We start from the raw sequence: 8,998 nt of genomic DNA on the forward strand, positions 1-8,998 counted from the left end.
AACAAACAGAAAACAGAACTGTAATAGAGAGCAGGGCTGAATTTATTGCCTCTATGGCCAGTCTAATGAATATAGGCAAGCATAAGAAAGTTATAAGTCTAGCTTACAGAGAACCTATGGAAGGGGAAAGCCATTTTTAAAAGTAACGGCTATTTAAAGGACACGTGAAAGATTTATTCTATCTCTTTATGCAAATAATTAATTTGATCAAGAATATGGCATTGAACTCTTCCGCTGGTGGAACTGGGGGTGGGGCTTGGCCTAGGCCTGGGTGGGGTGTGACATCGCGGGGCAGCCGGCCAGGAGGCTGGGTGGTAGGGCAGCAGAGGCTGGCTCAGACCTGGTCATTCCGCATCTGCACAGTCGGTGCATATGGAGCTGGCTCCTGACAGCATCTCCGGTGTATCACGTCTGTCACTCAGTCCCAGGGTCTGCCATGGCCCTGGTACGGGACGCTGAACCGGCGGCTGGGTTCTCCTGTTGGCTGCCCATGCACGTCCAGCTGATGGTGCTGCGGGCCAGCGGCTTGAGGGGCGAGAGCTCGGGCGTCGGCAGGACCAGCGAAGCAAACACGGTGATCCAGGTGGGCTGAGAGAAATACAGCATCTCTGCAGTGGAGAGGACGCAAATTTTCCCGGAATGGTGCAACGACCTGGTGTCCTGGATAGTCTGCAGCAGGCAAAGGAGGCAGATGCCGGCCCTGCACCCCTTCTAAGCAGGCCACACCCAACACATTCAGTGATAAAGCTACACTCCAAGCCAGGCAAAAAAGGAGAAGGAGCATGATGAGTTCCAGTTCACACGAAACAGCCTGAGCGCCAGTATGACTGATCTATCCATGAAGGACAAGCTCCCTTCAGCAAGTTCCAGGACAAAGTGAAGGGAAAGAGGTATGATCTCGAATCTGCCTCAGTGATTCTTCCAAGCAGCACCCGGAGGACCCTGAGCAAGATGGGCAAAGTCAAAGGCTTCTCCTCCCCCCTCCCCCCTGCCCCCACCTCGCAACAAGCTACGCAAGTCCTCACTCACAGAGTCCAATACCTCTCTGGTCTCCAACAGCACCCTGTCATCCACTAATGGCAGCCTGGTCTACCAAGGCCCCGGGGGCGGGGGGCAAGCTCCTCACCTGCTCACCAAGCCACAGGAGCTGGCTGTCCACTGAAGGGGGTAGGGACTCTATACAATTCCCCAAGCTGTTCACCCACAAGGGGACATACAGTGATGAGGCCAGCCAGTGTGAGCAGCTCCTCCCTCCCCGGGCCTTTCTTGAGCTCCAAGGCCACCTTGATGGTGCCTCCTGCTCTTGCCTCTGCGTCAATGGGAGCCATGTGCACAATGAGGAACCTCATCCGCCCCCCCCCCTTATGACACCGCAGCTCCATCTCAGGCCCCTTTGCGCCCTCAAGCTCCTTACACAGTGTTCCACCTCAGTCCTCTAAGGAGGGGGCTCAGTCCTCGGATGACTCTTGGGGCAGAGGCAGCTATGGCATCAGCAGCTTAGAGGCAGTTCCAGAACAGGAGGAGTTGAGAAATCAGGCCAAAGTGCTGCTCTGGAGAGGAGGAGGAGGGGGCCCGACCACCCGAGGGAAAGCAACTCCAGGTTGTCACACCCATGGTCGCATGTTCTGAGACTGCAGCATCAGAAAAGGAGCGGAAGCCCCAAATGGAGCTCTTCCACCACCACCACCACCACCACCACCTCCACCACCACCACCACCACTACCACCACCACCACCAATCATCACCACCACCACCACCACCACCACCACCACCACCACCACCACCACTACCACCACCACCTTGGTGGTGGCACCAAGGGCTGAGTCAGATTGGCCTTAGGCGCCTGAATCATTTCTTGGGGAGAAATGGGGTCCTTCTCTGGGGGGCGTCCTTCTCCCCCCACCATTCATTCACCAGGGAAGAAAAGGCCAAGAGTAGCTGGTTTGGCCTGAGAGAATCCAACGAACCAACTCACAAGCCCTGCCACCTCCCCTGCTGCTGCCTCTGCCTCCTCTGCCACAATTATCCTTGAAGCCACCCCATCTGAATTCTTGGGAGTAACCAACCCGTTCCTCAACTGCTTTCAGAAAACCCTTTCTTGGAGGATCTCAAAGCCGACATAGCCCTAAATTATCCTTCACCTCTTCCCTTTCTCCCCAGTGCCTCGAGGGCCAGCTTGACTGCACCCTCCCCCTCCCCCCTAGCCTCTCTGGGAAAGCCCTGCCTGAGTAGGAGGACACCTTCAACATCTTTGCTGCTGGCAGGAGTGGGATCCTGGCCCCTGCGGGAATGGGGCTGGAGGAGGATGGGTTGCAAGACCCAGGCCCTAGGACCACAGCAGTGAAAGTAACAGAACCCCAGGGAGAGCCTTGGGTGGGAAGAGGAAGAAGCAGCATATGGCTAGAGCCGAAGGCTCCTGTGGACTCAGAACTAAACCAGCCAAGCACAAGTATGTCTAAGCCCGGACCCCTTGGGTCTTCAGGGACTGCTCCATGCTCCAGAGCAGCCCAGTTGCAAGTGAGAGCCTCAGCCTCAACACCAGTCTGGGAGCTTCCTGCCTCAGAAGGGGGAGCGGGGCAGAGTCCAGCAGAGAGTGGGGCATCTCTGTTCAGCTCCCCAGAAGTTCTCTGTAGGTGGGAGAGATTTCCTGGTTCAGATGACACTCCTGGAGGCCGGGATGAGGAGGCCCCCCTAAAATGGAAGCCAGCTTTTCCAGGATTTCTGGCAGTGGAAGATTCCTAGGCTTGGGATATGATCACTAATTCCCCAACAGCAGAGGTCATTTCACCTATCATGAAGGGAGAATCTTATGGGGTGTTTTCTCCCCAGGTGCAGCCTGAATCTCCAGACACTGTGTCCTCTATGGTGAGCAAAGGGCTCCTGGTGTTGCAGCTGGAGCCGGAGCCTGAGCAGAAATTGGATGAGGGGCCATGGCTTAGCCCACTACCTCCCAAGCAACCACACCTCTTCACTCCCAGAAATTCTCAGGTGGAGGAGGACAAAGAGGAGGAAGAGAATGATACAGGGGAATTTAGTAGCAGAGGATCAGGGTAGAAAAAACAGCACCCCAAGTGCATTGATCCCCAAGAGTCTAAGAAGGAGGGGATAAATCCAGAGTTGGAGGAATTGCATAGACTGCCCTCTGGAAACCTGACAGGTAAATTAGATCTTGAACATTCAGTAGGAGAAACTAGTAGCCCTCTTTTGGGGGACTGTCCACCTAGGCCCACCAGCTGTACTGAGGACCATCCCCAGATCCATAACTCAACCAGCTCAACTCTGCTGAGTCAGAAGTTGTCAGAGACCTCAGAATCAGGTGAGAGCTTTAAAAACCAGAGCCTGGATCCTGCCCAGCAGGCAGATCTGTGGGCCAAGGAAAAGGAGGAGGAGGAAAAGAGGAGGAGGAGGAAGAGGTAGAGGAGAAGGAGAAGAAGGAAGAGGAACAGGAGGAAGAAAAGGAGGAGGAAGAAGAAGAGGAAGAGGAGGAGGGTCTCCAATCCCTTCTTATGTCAGGAAAGTCAAGATCTCCCCAGCTACCCATCCATATCACCACCAGGGTCAAGGGGATTCTCTACCTACTCTGGTCCAGAAGAGTTGTCCACATCCCCAGAACCTGCCTTCCCACCTCCCCGTCTCCCAGCCTCGGTCAGCCACCACAAGCCCTCCATGTCCTCCCCTGACTATAACCTGGCCCTTGACCTCTTTTTCCTCACTTCCCGAGGAGTCAGCTTTGCCCTTGGTCCCCTTGAGCTCTTCCCCACTAGGGGCTCCCCTACACCATATGGGGAAGACCATGCTGCAGCCAGCCCAGTCTCCCTAATTGTGCTTCTGCCCCTGGAGACAGGAGAGCTGAGGAGTCCCAACCAAGCAGCTGTCCCCATCCTGTGAAACCCCTCACTGCTGCTCCTGTGAAGGCTAGCCCAGACAGGAAACAGCCTTGTACCAGACTGAGCACAGACCCGAGCAGATGTCACATCTGGTGGCATCCAGTTTGTACTTCCAACATTCCAGCTTGTCTCAACCATGGACACCAAGAGGCAGAAGGATTCTGCTATGCTGGACCAGTCGGCCAAGTACTATCACCTGACTCATGAGCTCATTGGCCTGCTCCTGCAGCATGAGCATGACCTAAACCAGATGAACATGTACAAGAACTGGAGAGCTACACTGACTGCTGATAAGGATCACAGAGGCCTTGCTCACACTGCTGCAGATCTCCCCATTCCAAGTAACCCTTCACTCCAACCCTGGAGGGATAGTGAAGACCTTCCACTGACTGCTCTCACATGGGTAGGCAAGCCTGCTCTCATGGTCACTCTCTGTCCCCGTCCCCATCCTGCCTCCGCTCTGGCTGCTAGAAAGGGGCCTTTGACTCCCACTGGAGCCTTGGGTTTTTCCTATCTGCCCATTTTCACACATGAGGTTATGGGGCCTCCCAGAGAATTGGAACAGGGTTGCTAGCTGTGAACATGGAGCAGGAGTGAGCTCCGGGATCTGGGGTGAGCTGCAGTATCTAGGGCAACACTGCTGACAGCACAGACTTAGTCAACCATGAGGATGGTCAGTTGTTTCTTCTCTTGACTGACTCTTCATGTCCATTTGCTGCTGGCACCTGCAGGGCCTCCTAGGGTCTCCTTAGGGACTAGGCTTCTTGCTTGTCTGTATGCTGAAGACAACCAGGACACCTACACTTCAGCTTTGTACCTGTACCCTAAAAGCTAGAAGTCTGTGTGTTTTAGTCTTGTCTCTCTGTCTAGAGCTGTGTGTGACCATGTTTACAGGGTGGTGGTAGTGGTGGTATGTGCCTGTGTGTTTTTCAGCTACTCCCTGCCCCTCTTCAGACCCTCCCACTCTATGACCCAGTAGCGGTGGGAGGTGGGGCTCAGAGAGAATGACTTCTTGCTCCTGAGCTCCTCCCTACCTCCCTAATATGAGACCCTCCAGGTTGGGGTTTAGAGCTGCTCATGTTTTGTGGACCAGGTCTCCATGTCTGTTGTTGTCACATGTCAGATGCCAAAACTGTGCTGCTGTGGGCTCAGAAGGTTTGGAAACCAACTAAAATGTACATTTTGTGGGTGAGGACAAGAGCCTCTGGATGTAGGTGTCTCTGGCCATGGTGTTCTCTCCCTCCTGTTGAGCACATGAAAATGACTGTTAGGGTCCTGAAAGAGGGATGTGGGCCAGGCTCTTTACTACCCTGAAAGGTACCTCAGCTAAGGTTCTGGACAGCTGCTGCCACTTCCTAAGCCTTCTCCCCACTTCCTCATCCTCCATTGAACCTTATTTGGAGCATCCTGGGATAAAAATTAGTGCACAATAGGTCTGGGGCTATCCTGCACCTTACTGTGTCTGGCCTTGGGTCCCAGTTGGGCTGAACCAGTGGACTTCTCTGGAGGTAGAAGTCTTCACTCTGCCTTAGGAGACAACTGTACTGAGGAAAAGGTCTTGTGGTTCTCCAGTTGCTCTGCCCAGCTGTACAGCCCCTCCTACTCACCAATCCTTCCTGCCTTGCCTGGCTTGGCTGAAGTGCATTTTGAAGTCAAGTAGCTGCCCTGTGGTCCAGCTTCTAATTTGCTTATGAATGCAGCCAGTCTTCCCTTGGTGTCTCTGGGGTAAGAGGGTTCTTGGTGTCTGTGCATTACAAAAGGTATATGTGAAGGGCTTGAGATGCTGACAAAAGATGCTTTGGACTAAGCTGGACTTCTTTTCAGCAGTCTTTTAATGGCAGGGTCATTGGTTCACTCAGAACACCTCAGAAGAATGTTTTCAGCTGATGATTTCAGTCTTCTGCGGGCATAGAGCAGATGAACCACAATGGGGTCCATCACCATGCAGTTACCAACTATAGGTCAACTAAGAGATGAGGAAAAAGCTACCAGTTCCCAGAATTTAGGGGTGGGGGGCACTCCTTGGGTGTTGAAGGTGTCTCTTGAGGAACTAAGTCCCTCTGTTAGGCAATCCTCTGGGCAATAATTAGTCCCAGCACTGTCTATCATCTTTTCTCCATTCCTGATGTTTGGCTTCCCTATATGGCCAGGGCAGAGGAGTCTTCCAGAGAGGTCCTGAACTGAGACCAGGATTTTGCTCATTATGTCTGCCCCTTACCACACATTACAGAGTGCAGCTGGACAGGCAGTGAGAAAGCACAGCTCTGCTCTGCCCTTTGCCTTCCTAGTTAAAACCCCCGTCTATAAAGAGCTTGTTCTTCGTGTTTTTGAGCACTTTATGAAGAATAAAACGTTTGTGTACTGAAGAGAAAAAAAAGAATATGGCCTTCCTGTCTGAGCCTGTGCCCTGAGCAGACTTCGGGTACCCAGGCCCATAACACCCAGAGAAAGTTCAACTCTTAGGAGCTCTAACATGCCTAGGATCACAGGCTCATAGGTAAGGAGGCCACAACATGTACCCCAATACTGAGACCAGCAGGATCCAGGGATGGAGGAATACCCACCACCAGGCCAATGGCACAGGTTCCTTGTGGTCTGTGCCAGTACTCTGAGCAGACCTTGGGCACTAACTCCATACTGAGTCCCAAAACACCCAGAGGAAGCTAGACTCCCAGCTGCTCTAACATGCCCAGGAATACAGGATCTCAGGAGCTTGGTCACACCAGAATTTCAGATATCCTAGAGGCAACTTGATTCCCAGGATCTCTGACACACCCAGGATTTCAAGATCATAGGATCCCAGAAACACAGGAACACGGAGACAGGTGGACTCTGAGGAGTGCTAAGACAACCAGGATCACAGGAGGAACAGGGTCCAGTCAGAGAAAGCAAGGGCAGGTAACACTAGAGATAACCATATGGTTATAAGCAAGTGTAAGAACAGAAACAACAAAAACCAAGGTTAGTTGGCACCATCAGAACCCACTTTCCCCACCATAACAAGTTCTGGATGTACTACCACAGAGCAAAAGCAAGACTCGGTTTCAAAATCACATATCATGATGAAGATACAGGACATTAAGAAGGACATAAATAACTCCCTTACAAAAATACAGGAAAACACAGGTCAGCAGATAGAAGCCCTTAAAAAGGAAACAAAAAAATCCCTTTAAGAATTACAAGAAAACACAACCAAACAGGTGAAGGAACTGAACAGAACCATCCAGGAACTGAAAGCAGAAATAAAACAATAAAGAAATCACAAGGGGTGACAACCCTGGAGATAGAAATCCTAGGAAAGAGATCAGGAGTCATAGATGATAAATAACTTCAGCAAAGTGGCTGGATACAAAATTAACTCAAACAAATCATTAGCCTTCTGCTACTCAAAGGATAAATAGGATGAGAAAGAAATTAGGAAAGCAACACCCTTTAAAATAGTCACAAATAATATAAAAGGCCTTGGTGTGACTCTAACCAAGCAAGTGAAAGATCTGTGCAATAAGAACTTCAAATCTCTAAAGAAAGAAATCAAGGAAGATATCAGAAGATGGAAAGATCTCCTATGCTCATTGATTGGCAGGATTAATATAATAAATATGGCCATCTTACCCAGAGCAATATTCAGATTCAATGCAATCCCCATCAAAATTGCAAATCAATTCTTCATAGAGCTAGAAGGAACAATTTGCAAATATATTTGCAACAACAAAAAAACCTGAAAACCAAAAATTATTTTCAACTGTGAAAGAACTTCTGGGGGAATCAGTACCCTGCACCTCAAGCAGTACTACAGAGCAATAGTGTTAAAAACTGCATGATATTGGTACAGATACAGGCAGGACAATCAATGAAATAGAAATGAAGACTCAGAAATGAATACACACACCTATGGTCATTTGATTTTTTGACAAAGGAGCTAAAACCATCCAGTGGAAAAAAAGACAGCATTTTTAACAAATGCTGCTGGTTCAACTAGAAGTTAGCATGAAAAAGAATGCAAATTGATCCATTCTTATTTCCTCAAGTACAAAACTCAAGTCCAAGTGGATCAAAGACTGCCACATAAAATCAGATATACTAAAACGAACAGAAGAGAAAATAGAGAAAAGTCTCAAACACGTGGGCATCGGGGAAAATTTCCTGAACAGAACACCAATGGCTTTTGTTCTAATATCAAGTATTGACAAATGTGACTTCATAAAATTGCAAAACTTCTATAAGGCAAAGGGTACAGTCAATAGGATAAAACTGCAAACAACAGATTAGGATAAAATCTTTACCAACCTTACATCCAATAAAAGGCTAATATCCAATACATATAAAGAACTCAAGAAGTTACAGTGGAGAGAATCAAATAACCCTATTAAAACTGGTGTACAGAGCTAAGCAAAGAATTTTTCACTGAGGAATATCAAATTGCTGAGAAGCACGTAAAGAAATGTTCAACATCCTTAGTCATCAGAGGAATGCAAATCCAAACAACCCTGAGAGTACACCTCACACCAGTCAGAATGACCAAGACCAGAAAGTTGGGGGAAAACAGATGATGGTGATGATATTGAGGAGTAATACTTCCCCATTGTTGGTGAGACTGCAAGCTGTTATAACAACTCTGGAAATGAGTCTGGCAGTTCTTCAGAAAATTGCACAAAGTATTACCTGAGGACCCAGCTATACCACTCCTAGACATATACCCAGAAGAAGCTTCAACATGTAATAAGAGCACATGCTCCACTATGTTCAAAGCAGCCTTATTTATAATAACTGGAAGCTGAAAAGAACACAAATATCCTTCAACAGAGGAACAGATGCAAAAAATGTGGTACATTTACACAATGGAGCACTACTCAGCTGTTAAAAATAATGAATTCATGAAATTCTTAGGCAAATGGATAGAACTAGAAAAAACTCATCCTGATTGATTTAACCCAATAACAAAAGAACACACATGGTATGCACTCACTTATAAGTGGATATTAGCCCAAAAGCTCAGAATACCTAAGATACAATTCACAGACCACATGAAGCTCCAGAAGAAGGAACACCAAAGTGTGGGTCCTTTGGCCCTTCTTAGAATGTGGGAAAAATACTCAAAGGATGAAATATGG

At 49.1% G+C, this 8,998-nt stretch overlaps 1 pseudogene; it reads left to right on the top strand.

Annotated features, from left to right (window-relative positions):
- The first annotated feature begins 436 nt into the window (after positions 1–436).
- LOC127689849 (rab11 family-interacting protein 5-like) lies at positions 437–4,276 on the top strand (annotated as a pseudogene).
- Positions 4,277–8,998: the final 4,722 nt, after the last annotated feature.

Source organism: Apodemus sylvaticus, chromosome 7, assembly GCF_947179515.1.
Source record: "Apodemus sylvaticus chromosome 7, mApoSyl1.1, whole genome shotgun sequence".
NCBI lineage: Eukaryota > Metazoa > Chordata > Mammalia > Rodentia > Muridae > Apodemus > Apodemus sylvaticus.